Raw genomic sequence first — 13,433 nt, forward strand, 5'->3', positions numbered from 1 at the left:
ACAAGACGAAAGAGATCCACGTCAATCCAGCATATTCAGCATGGCTTGCTCAAGACCAGCAGGTGCTTGCTTTCCTTTTTAATTCAGTTTCGAAAGATGTGTTGGGCCAAGTTGCGACGCTAGATTCTGCAGCTGCTGTTTGGGCGGCGCTAGAGACAATGTTCTCAGCGCAATCGCGTGCGAGAGTGACAAACCTACGCATGCAGATTTCTACTTTGAAGAAAGGAAGTATGAGTACATCTGAATACTTCAACAAGATGAAGGCTTTAGGTGATGAATTGGCAGCCGCTGGCAAGAAAATAGAAGACGATGAGATGGTCTCCTTCATACTCACCGGATTAGATGCGGACTATAATCCAATTGTGACTTCGGTTATGGGCAGGTTGGATCCAATTCCCTTGTCTGAATTATATGCTCAAGTAATGTCGTATGAAACAAGACTTGAGATGCTGCAAAACCAAGGTGGACAATACCAATCTTCAGCAAACTTCTCTTCGTCCCGTGGTCGCGGTGGAGGCAGCAACTTTAATCGTGGTCGATCAGGAGGATTTCGTGGACGTGGAGGCCGAGGAGGTCGAGGTACTGGTGGACGACAAAATCAGTCCACCAACCTGAGGTTCGACGGGCAAGGTACCTCAAAGCCAAGGTGCCAAATCTGTGATAAACCAAACCATTCGGCTCTTGAGTGTTGGCACAGGTTTGAGGAGGATTTTCAGCCCAACGTGAGCAACAAAACAGCTGCCAATGCTACATACGATGGTGTTGATACAAATTGGTATGTGGACAGTGGATCAACTGATCATATTACTTCGGACCTCGACAAGATGACTGTTCGGGAGAAGTATGGCGGCTGTGATCAAGTCCACACTGCTAGTGGTTCAGGTATGAGCATTAGTAATATTGGTTATTCTATTTTGCAATCCCCAATTCGAAACCTCCTTCTAAAAGATGTCCTCCATGTCCCATCAGCTAACAAAAATCTTGCTTCCGTTCACCGTTTAGCTCGTGTTAATGATGCTTATTTTGAATTTCATCCCACTTTTTTCCTTATTAAGGACCGGGCAACGAGGAGAATTCTACATCAAGGAAGATGTAAGGGTGGTCTTTACCCTTTGGTGCCGAGCTCCCTAGATAATAGTTGGAGAAAACAATCTTTTGTAATAAGTAGGCCATCCATTAAGCAATGGCATAGTCGCCTAGGACATCCTGCTCTTCCCATTGTTACTCATGTCCTCAAAAATAATGATCTTCCCTTTATTAATGATGATAGTACCACATCTGTTTGTGATTCTTGTCAGCGTGCCAAGAGCCATCAACTTCCCTACTCCAAGTCTCAGAACATCTCTACCATTCCGCTTGCTCTAATTCACTCCGATGTCTGGGTCCTGCACCTACATCTGTAGGGCGGTACAACTACTATGTGAGCTTTATTGACGACTATAGCAAGTACACCTGGATATATCTTCTTCGACAAAAATCTGATGTCTTTGCTGTCTTTCGTGACTTCCAGCAACTCGTAGAAAGAAAGTTTAGCCGAAAGATTTTATCCATGCAAACTGATTGGGGGTGGCGAGTATGAGAAGCTAAATACCTTCTTTAAACAGATAGGGATCTCTCATCGCGTCTCTTGCCCTCATGCTCATCAACAGAATGGCATGGCTGAGAGAAAGCATCGTCACATCGTCGACGTTGGCCTCGCTCTCCTCGCACAAGCCTCCATGCCATTAAAGTTTTGGGACGAAGCGTTCCTCACAGCCACACACCTCATCAATCTTCTGCCTAGCAAGGTCCTTAATCTTCACACCCCAACTGAGCTCCTCCTCCAAGAAGAACCTGACTATATGTCCTTGCGTGTGTTCGGGTGTGCCTGCTGGCCCAATTTACGACCCTTCAACAATAAGAAGCTTTCCTTCCGTTCTACGCGATGTGCCTTCCTTGGCTATAGTCCCCTCCATAAAGGCTTCAAATGCTTAGACATCTCATCAGGGCGTGTGTATATCTCACGCGATGTTATCTTTGACGAGACCGTGTTTCCTTTTGAGATGCTACATGAGAATGCAGGAGCTCGTCTTCGACAAGAAATTTTACTCCTTTCTGAAGATCTTTACGCCACCAATCCGGGGGGAGCAAATAGCAATGAACCAATAATTACTGATGACCATAACCTTGACATGCCTTCTAGTGATGTGATTGGTGTGCAGGATCACGAAGGAGCACTCGCTGGTGAAAACTCAACTCAAAACAGACAGCAGCAGCAAAATTCTCCGTTTCTGGATAGAGACACGGGTGCTGAAATCCAGGAGGATTTTCCAACAGCATCTGGCACGGAAGGCAATGCGGATTCGGCGGCGGCAGCACCTGGCGACAGCAGCAGCGGTGCAGCGCTAGCGCCGGCTGGCAGCGCGCGGAGTCATCCCGCGTCACGGCATGGGCGTGTCGAGCCCGGGCTGGCTGACGGGAGCGCGGGAGGCTCCACCTCTGTACGATCCTCCGCGGCAGAACCTGGATCGCGTGCAGATGGCAATGTTGTGCCCGAACTTGCGACCTCAGCAGCTGCTCGCCCAAACACGAGATCACAAAGTGGGGTTTTTAAGCCAAAAGTTTTCACAGATGGAACAATTCGATACTCCAGCTACTGTTCGACAGGGGAACCTGATAATCTTGCTGAAGCTCTGAGCAATCCAAAGTGGACTCATGCGATGGAAGAAGAGATAATGGCATTACACAAGAACAACACATGGCATCTTGTTCCTCCAAGGCAAGACATAAATTTGATAGACTGCAAATGGGTGTATAAGTTAAAGAGGAAATCTGATGGGAGTATTGATCGCTACAAAGCTCGATTAGTCGCAAAAGGGTTTAAGCAAAGATATGGGATCGACTATGAAGACACCTTTAGTCCTGTGGTTAAAATTGCTACAATAAGATTGGTATTGTCTATTGCAGTATCAAGGGCCTGGTGCTTACGGCAATTAGATGTGAAGAACGCGTTTCTTCATGGTGTTCTGGAAGAAGAGGTTTACATGAAGCAACCACCGGGTTTCGAAGATCAGTCAAAGCCTAACTACATTTGCAAGCTGGACAAGGCACTGTATGGATTAAAACAAGCTCCGAGAGCTTGGTACTCAAGGTTGAGCACAAAGTTGTGCGCGCTTGGATTTCGACCATCAAAATCAGATACGTCCCTCTTTATATACTCTAGTGGAAACATCACTATATACATGCTCATTTATGTGGATGATATAATTGTTACAAGTTCCTCTCCTCAAGCCGTGACTGATTTACTCAACAAACTTCGAGAAGAGTTTGCCCTGAAGGATCTAGGAGATCTGAATTACTTCCTTGGCATCGAAGTAAAAAAGGTGAATGGTGGTTTGCAGCTTTCGCAAGGGAAATATGCGTCTGATATTTTAACAAGGGTTGGCATGCTGAAGTGCAAAAGTGCACCTACTCCATTGTCCGCAACAGAAAAATTGTCAGGGGAAGATGGCATGCCATTGTCACTAGAAGATGGGACGCGGTACAGGAGCATAGTAGGAGCATTGCAATATCTGACTCTCACCCGGCCTGACCTCGCATACTCAGTAAATAAAGTCTGTCAGTATCTACATGCTCCAACTACGGCTCACTGGAGTGCAGTAAAGAGGATCCTGCGATACACTCAAGGAACTATGGACGTTGGCTTAACTATTCGACCTTCCGATTCAACTCTGCTTAGTGCATTTTCGGATGCAGATTGGGCAGGCTCGATTGATGACAGAAGATCTACCGGTGGTTTTGCAATATTCCTTGGACCTAACTTAATATCGTGGAGCGCTAGAAAGCAACCTACTGTGTCAAGATCAAGCACGGAAGCTGAATATAAGTCATTAGCAAATGCTACTGCTGAACTTATATGGGTGGAAGCGCTGTTGCAAGAACTAGGTGTGCGGATAGCTCAGATTCCGTGCTTATGGTGTGATAATCTTGGAGCCACTTATCTCTCAGCTAATCCAGTGTTTCATGCAAGGGCAAAACACATCGAGATTGATTTTCATTTTGTGAGAGAAAGGGTTACCAGGAAGCAGTTGCAAATTCGGTTCATTCCTTCTAGAGATCAAGTGGCAGATGGATTTACAAAGCCGTTGGCAACTCAGAAATTCATAGAGTTTCGAAACAATCTCAACCTGACAAGCAAGATCAGTTGAGATTGCGGGAGGCTGTTAGAATAGCAAATAGGTTCGGCTTATGTAAAACGTAATATGCATGGAGTGTATAACATGCATATGCGCCTGGGACTGGTATTCGTAGTCAGCTTGGACTCGGCATAGAGATAGAGATATATGTAATAGAGACCGAGTACCCTTGCTAATTACGATTGTAAACAACATGTAATCTTGAGGGGGATTGTCCCTATATAAACACGGAACCGATGGCGAGCCGGGTAAGGTAGCCACGTTTACCAATCTACTATAATTCTTTCAGTACAAGGGTGGTACGAAGACGATTGGGCCCTTCTTCGATTCCACGGCCATCATCGGCCCCAATGGCGCCGGCAAGTCGAACCTGATGGATGCCATCAGCTTCGTGCTCGGAGGACCTCATCTACGCCCTCGACGACCGCGACAAGGAGGCCAAGGGTCGCAGGGCTTCCGTCCGCCTCGTCTACAGCCAAACCAACCAGGAGGAGCTCCAATTCACCCGCACCCATCACCGGCGCCGGCGGCAGTGAGTACCGCATCGACGGCCGCCTTGTCTCCTGGGACGACTACAACGCCAAGCTCAGATCCCTCGGCATCCTCTCGTAAAGGCCCGCAACTTCCTCGTCTTCAGGTCTCTCCATTTATTCCCTTCGTCATTGTATCTCCCTGATAATTTGCGGTTTTTAATCTAGGGTTTATTTGTGGCCACTGACGATGGGCACTGCAGGGTGATGTGGAATCCATCGCCTCCAAGAACCCCGAGGAGCTTTGCCTGCAGTTAGTCTTTGCTCGAGCTTTGCCTGCAGTTTATTTAATTATGCTCACTCCTTGATTCCTTCGTTGAAGACAGAGCATTCCCTGTGGCAACTCTATACCATCGAAAAAGACAGAGAAAATGGAGGCTGAGCTTGCAGAGGACAGAGAGTCTCTTCAGCAAGTGCAGGAAGAGAATCAATCTGCTGAAAATGAACTAACTGCAAAAAAGGAGCAAAGTGGTTTTCTGAAGAAAATGACATTGTGCGAGAAGAGTATAGCCAAGAAAAAGCTTGAACTCGACAAGAAGGTAAGTGCTTTTCTATTCACTCTTTTGCTCCACCAAAACTTTCGTTGTGGACATGTATAATATCATGGATTTGCATGGTTCAACGATAGCCTAACCAGCTTGCTTGGGACTTTTGCGTTGTTGTTGTTGCTGTTGGTGAATGGGTTCAGTGATAACTTATATGCTGCCATTTAATGCTCTTTTAGCTTAGTTTTCCGCATATGTCAATTTTCTGCTATTGTTACTAAATTATTTGGGTGCTCGTACAAACATAATCATTATGAAATTGCTGAATGTATCTTTTGCTTTTAATTCATCATTCTTGCTCTCTTTGTTAAGTCCTCCATGTTTTGCACTAGTTCAGTGATACTTGTTTGCTGCAGAGAAGTTATTGCTAGGAACCCTTGATAATAACTAATAGGAGGTTTGCCCTGTAGAATTTTAAGTGATGTACCAGTATCTTTGTACTTCATTCAAGTGGTCATGCTAGTAAAATTGTATAATGTAATTATATCTTTATTTTCAGCAACCTGAGCTTCTTAAATTGAAAGAGCAAATATCTTGGCTCAAATCAAAAATCAAAAGTTGCAAGAAAGAGATTGAGAAAAACAAGGATGATAACAAAAAGCATCTGGAAGAGATGAGAAGGCTGCAAAGTTCTCTAGTTGATGTCCCACAAAAGCTCTTGAGGAATTGAATGAGCAAGGACAAGATAAAAGTGGAAAACTGCCGTTAGCTGACGGCCAGCTCCAGGAGTATTATAGAATGTGAGTTTGATCAAACATCTTATGTGCAGTGTTGATTTGATATTTAGTCCATCTTCTCTGTATTATTTTAGGAAGAACATGTGCGTTTATGTGTTGAGCTGCTTAAGATCAAGTAGGTGGGAAGGTGGAATTGGAAGAGTGGCGGTAGGTGGGAAGACAGTGGAATCCCAGTGTTTCAAATGTTGCTAGGTGCTAGGCCTCCCTCGGGAGCCTAAGTTTTTTGATGGTGGAATAGCAAATTTTGTCGTCTAACTTTCACTAGAGACTCGGTTTTGTCCTTTACTTTTTAAACGACCAATTGAATCTGGGCCAGGATCAGGACAGCTAGCAGGCAGATAGAGTAGAAAAAACCTGGCACTGAGTGCATAAAAGACGTTTTCTGCTAAAAAATAGGTCCGAAGGTCATTTTCACGTCTTCAGTCCATCCTCCATGTTTTCGACCCCGGTTGCTGGTGTGGCAGTTTTCGGGCTCCCGTAACCTATAGCACATGTTTTTCTTGCTAAAAATGGGTCCGATGCCATTTTCACGTCTTCGGTCCGTCCCCCACGTTTTCGTCCTCGGTGGCCGTTATGGCCTTTTTCGGGCTCCCGTGACCTATAGCACACGTTTTCATGGTCAAAAATGGGTCCGGAGGCTATTTTCTAGTCTTCGATCCATCCCCCACGTTTTCGACCCCGGTGGTCGGTGTGACCATTTTCGGGCCACCGTGACCTATAGCACACGTTTTCCTGGCAAAAACACGTCCGGAGGCCATTTTCACGTCTTCGTTCCATCCCCCACGTTTTCGACCCCGGTTGCTGGTGTGACCGTTTTCGGGCTCCCGTAACCTATAGCACATGTTTTTCTTGCCAAAAATGGGTTCGAGGCCATTTTCATGTCTTCGGTTCGTCCCCCACGTTTTCGACCTCGGTGGCCGTTATGGCCTTTTTGGGGCTCCCGTGACCTATAGCACACGTTTTCATGGGCGAAAATAGGTCTGGAGGCCAATTTCTTGTTTTTGGTCCATCGCCCACGTTTTCGACCCCGGTGGCCGGTGTGACCGTTTTCGGGCTCCCGTGACCTATAACACACGTTTTCGTGGTCGAAAACGGGTCCGGAGGCTTTTTCATGTCTTCGGTCCATCCCCCACATTTTCGACCTCGGTGGCTGGTATGGCCGTTTTCGGGCTCCCATTAGCTATAGCACACGTTTTCGTGGACGAAAACGGGTCCGGAGGCCATTTTCACGGTTTCGGAATATTCCACACATTATTGACCCCAGTGGCCGGTGTCGCCGTTTTCGGGCTCCCGTGATCTATAGCACACGTTTTCTTGGCCGAAATTGGGTTCGAAGACCATTTTCACGGCTTCGGAACCATACCCACGTTATCGACCCCGGTTGCCGGTGTGGCCGTTTTCGGGTTCTTGTGACCTATAGGACACGTTTTCATGGCCGAAAATGGGTCCGATGGCCATTTTCACATCTCATGTCCATCCCCCACGTGTTCGACCTCGGTGGCCGGTCATGCCAGTTTCAGGCTCCCGTGACCTATAGCACACGTTTTCCTGGCAAAAACGCGTCCGGAGGCCATTTTCACGTCTTCGTTCCATCCTCCACGTTTTCGACCCCAGTGGTCGGTGCGGCCGTTTTCGGGCTCCCGTGACCTATAGCACACATTTTCGTGGCCGAAAATAGCTCCGGAGGTCATTTTCATTTTTTCGGTCCATCCCCGACGTTTTCGACCCCGGTGGCCGGTAACGCCAGTTTCGGGCTCCCGTGACCTATAGCACACGTTTTCCTGGCCAAAAATGCGTCTGGAGGCCATTTTCACGTCTTCAGTCCATCCCCCACGTTTCGACGCCAGTGGCCGGTGTGGCTGTTTTCATTCTCCCGTGACCCATAGCACACGTTTTCCTGCCAAAAATGGGTCCGAAGGCCATTTTCACGTCTTCGGTCCATCCTCCATGTTTTCGACCCCGGTTGCTGGTGTGGCCGTTTTCGGCCTCCCATAACCTAGAGCACATGTTTTTCTTACCAAAAATGGGTCCGAGGCCATTTTCACATCTTCGGTCCGTCCCCCACGTTTTCAACCTCGGTGGCCTGTATGGCCTTTTTCGGGCTCCCGTGACCTATAGCACATGTTTTCATGGCCGAAAATGGGTCCGGAGGCTATTTTCTAGTCTTCGGTCCATCCCCCACGTTTTCGACCCCGGTGGTCGGTGTGACCATTTTCGGGTTCCCGTGACCTATAACACACGTTTTCGTGGTCGAAAACTGGTCCGGAGGCCATTTTCATGTCTTCGGTCCATCCCCCACATTTTCGACCCTGGTGGCTGGTATGGCCGTTTTCGGGCTCCCATTAGCTATAGCACGCGTTTTCCTGGACGAAAACGGGTCTAGAGGCCATTTTCACGGTTTTGGACCATTCCACACGTTATTGACCCCAGTGGCCGGTGTCGCCGTTTTCGGGCTCCCGTGATCTATAGCACACGTTTTCCTTGCCGAAAACGGGTTCGAAGAACATTTTCACGGCTTCGGACCATCCCCACATTATCGACCCCTGTTGCCGGTGTGGCCGTTTTCGGGTTCTTGTGACCTATAGGACACGTTTTCATGGCCGAAAATGGGTGTGGCGGCCATTTTCACATCTCAGGTCCATCCCCCACGTTTTTGACCTCGGTGGCCGGTAAGGCCAGTTTCGGGCTCCCGTGACCTATAGCACACGTTTTCCTGGCAAAAACACGTCCGGAGGCTATTTTCACGTCTTTGTTCCATCCACCACGTTTTCGACCCCGGTTGCTGGTGTGACCGTTTTCGGGCTCTCGTGATCTATAGCACACGTTTTCTTGGCCGAAATTGGGTTCGAAGACCATTTTATTTTCACGGCTTCGGACCATACCCACGTTATCGACCCCGGTTGCCGGTGTGGCCGTTTTCGGGTTCTTGTGACCTATAGGACACGTTTTCATGGCCGAAAATGGGTCCGACGGCCATTTTCACATCTCATGTCCATCCCCCACGTGTTCGACCTTGGTGGCCGGTAAGGCCAGTTTCAGGCTCCCGTGACCTGAAGCGCGCTGGGAATGGCACGTTCAGGATGCGTGCGGAGAAGGCCCTGGGCCCCGCTGGGTTGGGGCTTGGGCTCTGATTTTCTCCACCGTCGTGGCGACCACCACGGTGTACGCGGTAGCCACGGTCGGCTCTATCCTCCCTGTCCGCACGGGAGCGCCTCCGCGCGTCCAAGGCGTCACGGGCATCGCGGATGGAGCCGACGCAGCGGGGGACAGATGAAGCCCATCGCCCGCACGTGTTGGAGTCCGTCGAATGGGCGAGGCCCGGTTTCCCCCATGGGAGGAAGGTTGATGGACAGATCCTCCACGCCTCTTGATAGGCGCAGAGGGTGTGACCCTGCTGGCGCCGTGTGTGCGGCGCCGGGACGCGGAGCTTTCTGCCTGCTGGACTGCTGCACACTCAAGCAAGTCGCGTACCTCCTGGCGGGCCCGTCGCTCCTCGGGTGTTGCCGGATCGGGGAGTCATCGGAGTAGGACTGCCGCGGCGGCGACATTCCGGCTGGCGCGTGCGAAGAGTTGGGGATGACCCTCGTCCCCGCAGATACGCCGCTGGACGTCGCGGGCTCGATGATGCGCCCCGCCCTCGTTGCGGCGGTGCTCGTCCTCCTGGTGGAGCACTGGGACCCTGACAAGGGCCTCAGTCGTAGCTGCGGTGCGCGGTGGGGGAGCGCGCTGCTTTCCTTCAGCGCCGTCGTCGTCGGAGCGCACGTCGGCCATGGAGCACTCGTGCGAGGGGTGGTGACTCTCGTCGTTGGAATCGGCGTCGTGGTTGGCCATCTGAAGCGGTGATGTACGCGCAAAGGTCCCCTACCTGGCGCGCCAACTGTCGTTGTCAAGATTTGCGGATCGAGACTTAGACTAGTAAATTTCTTTTATGCGCGTAAGGCTTCGGATGGTGTTATGGGAGACACGGGGTTAGACTGGTTCGGGCAAAGGAAGGCCCTACATCCAGTATCGGGAGATGCTTGTGTTACCCACGCGGGGTTCTGTAGTAGGGGTTACAGTAGTGCGAGAGAGGGAACCGATCCCAGGTCTCTTGAGAGTGCGCTCGTGCTCTAAGTGGGTGCGGGTGTGTTCTATTTGCCTCGAAGCCCCCTATCTCAGGCCCCCGGTTCTCCTTTTATAGCGCAAGGAGGCCACCGAGGTTACAGGTGAGACCGACTGTCAGGAGAAGTAAAAGAGATAAACAAAGCTAGGTAGAAAACAACACAAGGAGAGGGACCAAGTCTCCAGGCCACCGGCGCCCTCACTGATCTTCGGCTCCTGCCAGCGCGTCTGCCGGAGAAGGACGGCCGCCGTCACGTCCCGTCGATGGTCTCCTCGACAGCTGTCGCCGCCATGCGCGATGATGGTGTTTCATCGTGGCACCTGTGTCCGTTGGGGGAGGCGGCGGATCTCGCCATCTGCTGACGGCCTGCGGAAGGCGGACGTCGCGTCCCTGTCGCTGGATGCGTGGGGCGCGAGGACGGGCGCGACTTCCTCCTGCTCCGGGCGGCGCAAGCCATGATTGCCCTGCTGCGAATCAGGGGGATCTGCGGCCACTGTAGCCTGTGCGGTTGTGGCTACAGTGTTCCGCTCGGGTACTTGTGGCGGCTCACGTCGAGAGGCACGGGCACCTTTCTGCGTGCTAGAGCCGCGGTGCATTTATGGCGAGACCGCTGGGGGGGGGCCACAAGATCCGTGCCCTTGTCCGTTGGTCTGCGCCCGAGGTGGACACTTGTCTCGTGGGCCGGGATGCGTCCGACCCCCTACGCCCGGGGTCGGGCGAAATGGAGCCTTGCGGCGAGGGGTCGGGCGCTCCCGACCCTGGGACCGCGGTCGGGCGAGGTGGAGTCCCGCCATCGAGGGGTCGGGATTGTCCGACCCCGGGGCCCTGGGTCTTCGTTCCATCCCCCACGTTTTCGACCCCGGTTGCTGGTGTGACCATTTCCGGGCTCCCGTAACCAATAGCACAAGTTTTTCTTGCCAAAAATGGGTCCGAGGCCATTTTCACGTCTTCGGTCCGTCCCCCACGTTTTCAACCTCGGTGGTCGGTATGGCCTTTTTGGGGCTCCCGTGACCTATAGCACACGTTTTCATGGCCGAAAACAGGTCCGGAGGCCATTTTCTAGTCTTCGGTCCATCCCCCACGTTTTCGACCCCGGTGGTCGGTGTGACCATTTTCGGGCTCCCGTGACCTATAACACACGATTTCGTGGTCGAAAACAGGTCCGGAGGTCATTTTCATATCTTCGGTCCATCCCAGACATTTTCGACCTCGGTGGCTTGTATGGCCGTTTTCGGGCTCCCATTAGCCATAGCACACGTTTTCGTGGACGAAAATGAGTCCGGAGGCCAATTTCACGGTTTCGGAATATTCCACACGTTATTGACCCCAGTGGCCGGTGTCGCCGTTTTCGGGCTCCCATGATCTATAGCACACGTTTTCTTGGCCAAAAATGGGTTCGAAGACCATTTTCACGGCTTCAGACCATCCCCACATTATTGACCCCGGTTGCCGGTGTTTCCGTTTTCGGGTTCTTGTGACCTATCGGTCACGTTTTCATGGCCGAAAATGGGTCCGACGACCATTTTCACATCTGAGGTCCATCCCCCACGTTTTCGACCTCAGTGGCCGGTAAGGCCAGTTTCGGGCTCCCGTGACCTATAGCACTCGTTTTCCTAGCAAAAACGCGTCCGGAAGCCATTTTCACGTCTTCGTTTCATCCTCCAAGTTTTCGACCCCGGTGGTCGGTGCGGCCGTTTTCGGGCTCCCGTGACCTATAGCACACATTTTCGTGGCCGAAAATAGCTCCGGAGGCCATTTTCACGTCTTCGGTCCATCCCCGACGTTTTCGACCCCGGTGGCCGGTAACGCCAGTTTCGAGCTCCCGTGACCTATAGCACACGTTTTCATAGCCAAAAATGCGTTCGGAGGCCATTTTCACGTCTTCAGTCCATCCCCCACGTTTCGACCCCGGTGGCCGGTGTGGCCATTTTCGTTCTCCCGTGACCTATAGCACACGTTTTCTTGCCAAAAATTGGTCTGAAGGCCATTTTCACGGCTTCGATCCATCCTCCATGTTTTTGACCCCAGTTGATGGTGTGGCCGTTTTCGGGCTCCCGTAACCTATAGCACATGTTTTTCTTGCAGAAAATGGGTCCGAGGCCATTTTCACGTCTTCGGTCCGTCCCCCACGTTTTCGATCTCGGTGGCCGGTATGGCCTTTTTCGGGCTCCCGTGACCTATAGCACACATTTTCATGGCCGAAAATGGGTCAGGAGGCTATTTTCTAGTCTTTGGTACATCCCCCACATTTTCGACCCCGGTGGTCGGTGTGACCATTTTCGGGTTCCCGTGACCTCTAACACACGTTTTCGTGGTCGAAAACGGGTCCGGAGGCCATTTTCATGTCTTCGGTCCATCCCCCACATTTTCGACCTCGGTGGCTGGTATGGCCGTTTTCGGGCTCCCATTAGCTATAGCACACGTTTTCCTTGACGAAAACGGGTCCAGAGGCCATTTTCACGGTTTTGGAGCATTGGACACGTTATTGACCCCAGTGGCCGTTGTCGCCGTTTTCGGGCTCCCGTGATCTATAGCACACGTTTTCCTTGCCGAAAACGGGTTCGAAGAACATTTTCACGGCTTCGGACCATCCCCACATTATCGACCCCGGTTGCCGGTGTGGCCGTTTTCGGGTTCTTGTGACCTATAGGACACGTTTTCATGGCCGAAAATAGGTCCGGCGGCGATTTTCACATCTGAGGTCCATCCCCCACGTTTTTGACCTCGGTGGCCGGTGAGGCCAGTTTCGGGCTCCCGTAACCTATAGCACATGTTTTTCTTGCCAAAAATGGGTCCGAGGCCATTTTCACGTCTTCAATCCGTCCCCCACGTGTTCGACCTCTGTGGCCGGTATGGCCTTTTTGGGGCTCCCGTGACCTATAGCACACGTTTTCATGGCCGAAAACAGGTCCGGAGGCCATTTTCTAGTCTTCGGTCCATCCCCCATGTTTTCGACCTTGGTAGTCGGTGTGACCATTTTCGGGCTCCCGTGACCTATAACACACGTTTTCATGGTCGAAAACGGGTCCGGAGGCCATTTTCATGTCTTCTGTCCATCCCCCACATTTTCGACCTCGGTGATCGGTGTGACCATTTTCGGGTTCCCGTGACCTATAACACACGTTTTCGTGGTCGAAAATGGGTCCGAAGGCCATTTTCATGTCTTCGGTCCACCCCCCACATTTTCGACCCCGGTGGCTGGTATGGCCGTTTTCGCGCTCCCATTAGCTATAGCACACGTTTTCCTCGACGAAAACGGGTGTAGAGGCCATTTTCACGGTTTTGGACCATTCCACACGTTATCGACCCCGGTTGACGGTGTGGCCGTTTTCGGGTTCTTGTGA

At 51.2% G+C, this 13,433-nt stretch overlaps 1 non-coding gene across 1 annotated transcript; it reads left to right on the forward strand.

Annotated features, from left to right (window-relative positions):
- Positions 1-296: 296 nt before the first annotated feature.
- Positions 297-432, forward strand: LOC117841772 (small nucleolar RNA Z247). The gene has a single exon (XR_004637357.1). It is a non-coding gene; the product is annotated as a small nucleolar RNA Z247 (small nucleolar RNA).
- The last annotated feature ends 13,001 nt before the right edge of the window (positions 433-13,433 follow it).

Source organism: Setaria viridis, chromosome 1, assembly GCF_005286985.2.
Source record: "Setaria viridis chromosome 1, Setaria_viridis_v4.0, whole genome shotgun sequence".
Classification (NCBI taxonomy): domain Eukaryota; kingdom Viridiplantae; phylum Streptophyta; class Magnoliopsida; order Poales; family Poaceae; genus Setaria; species Setaria viridis.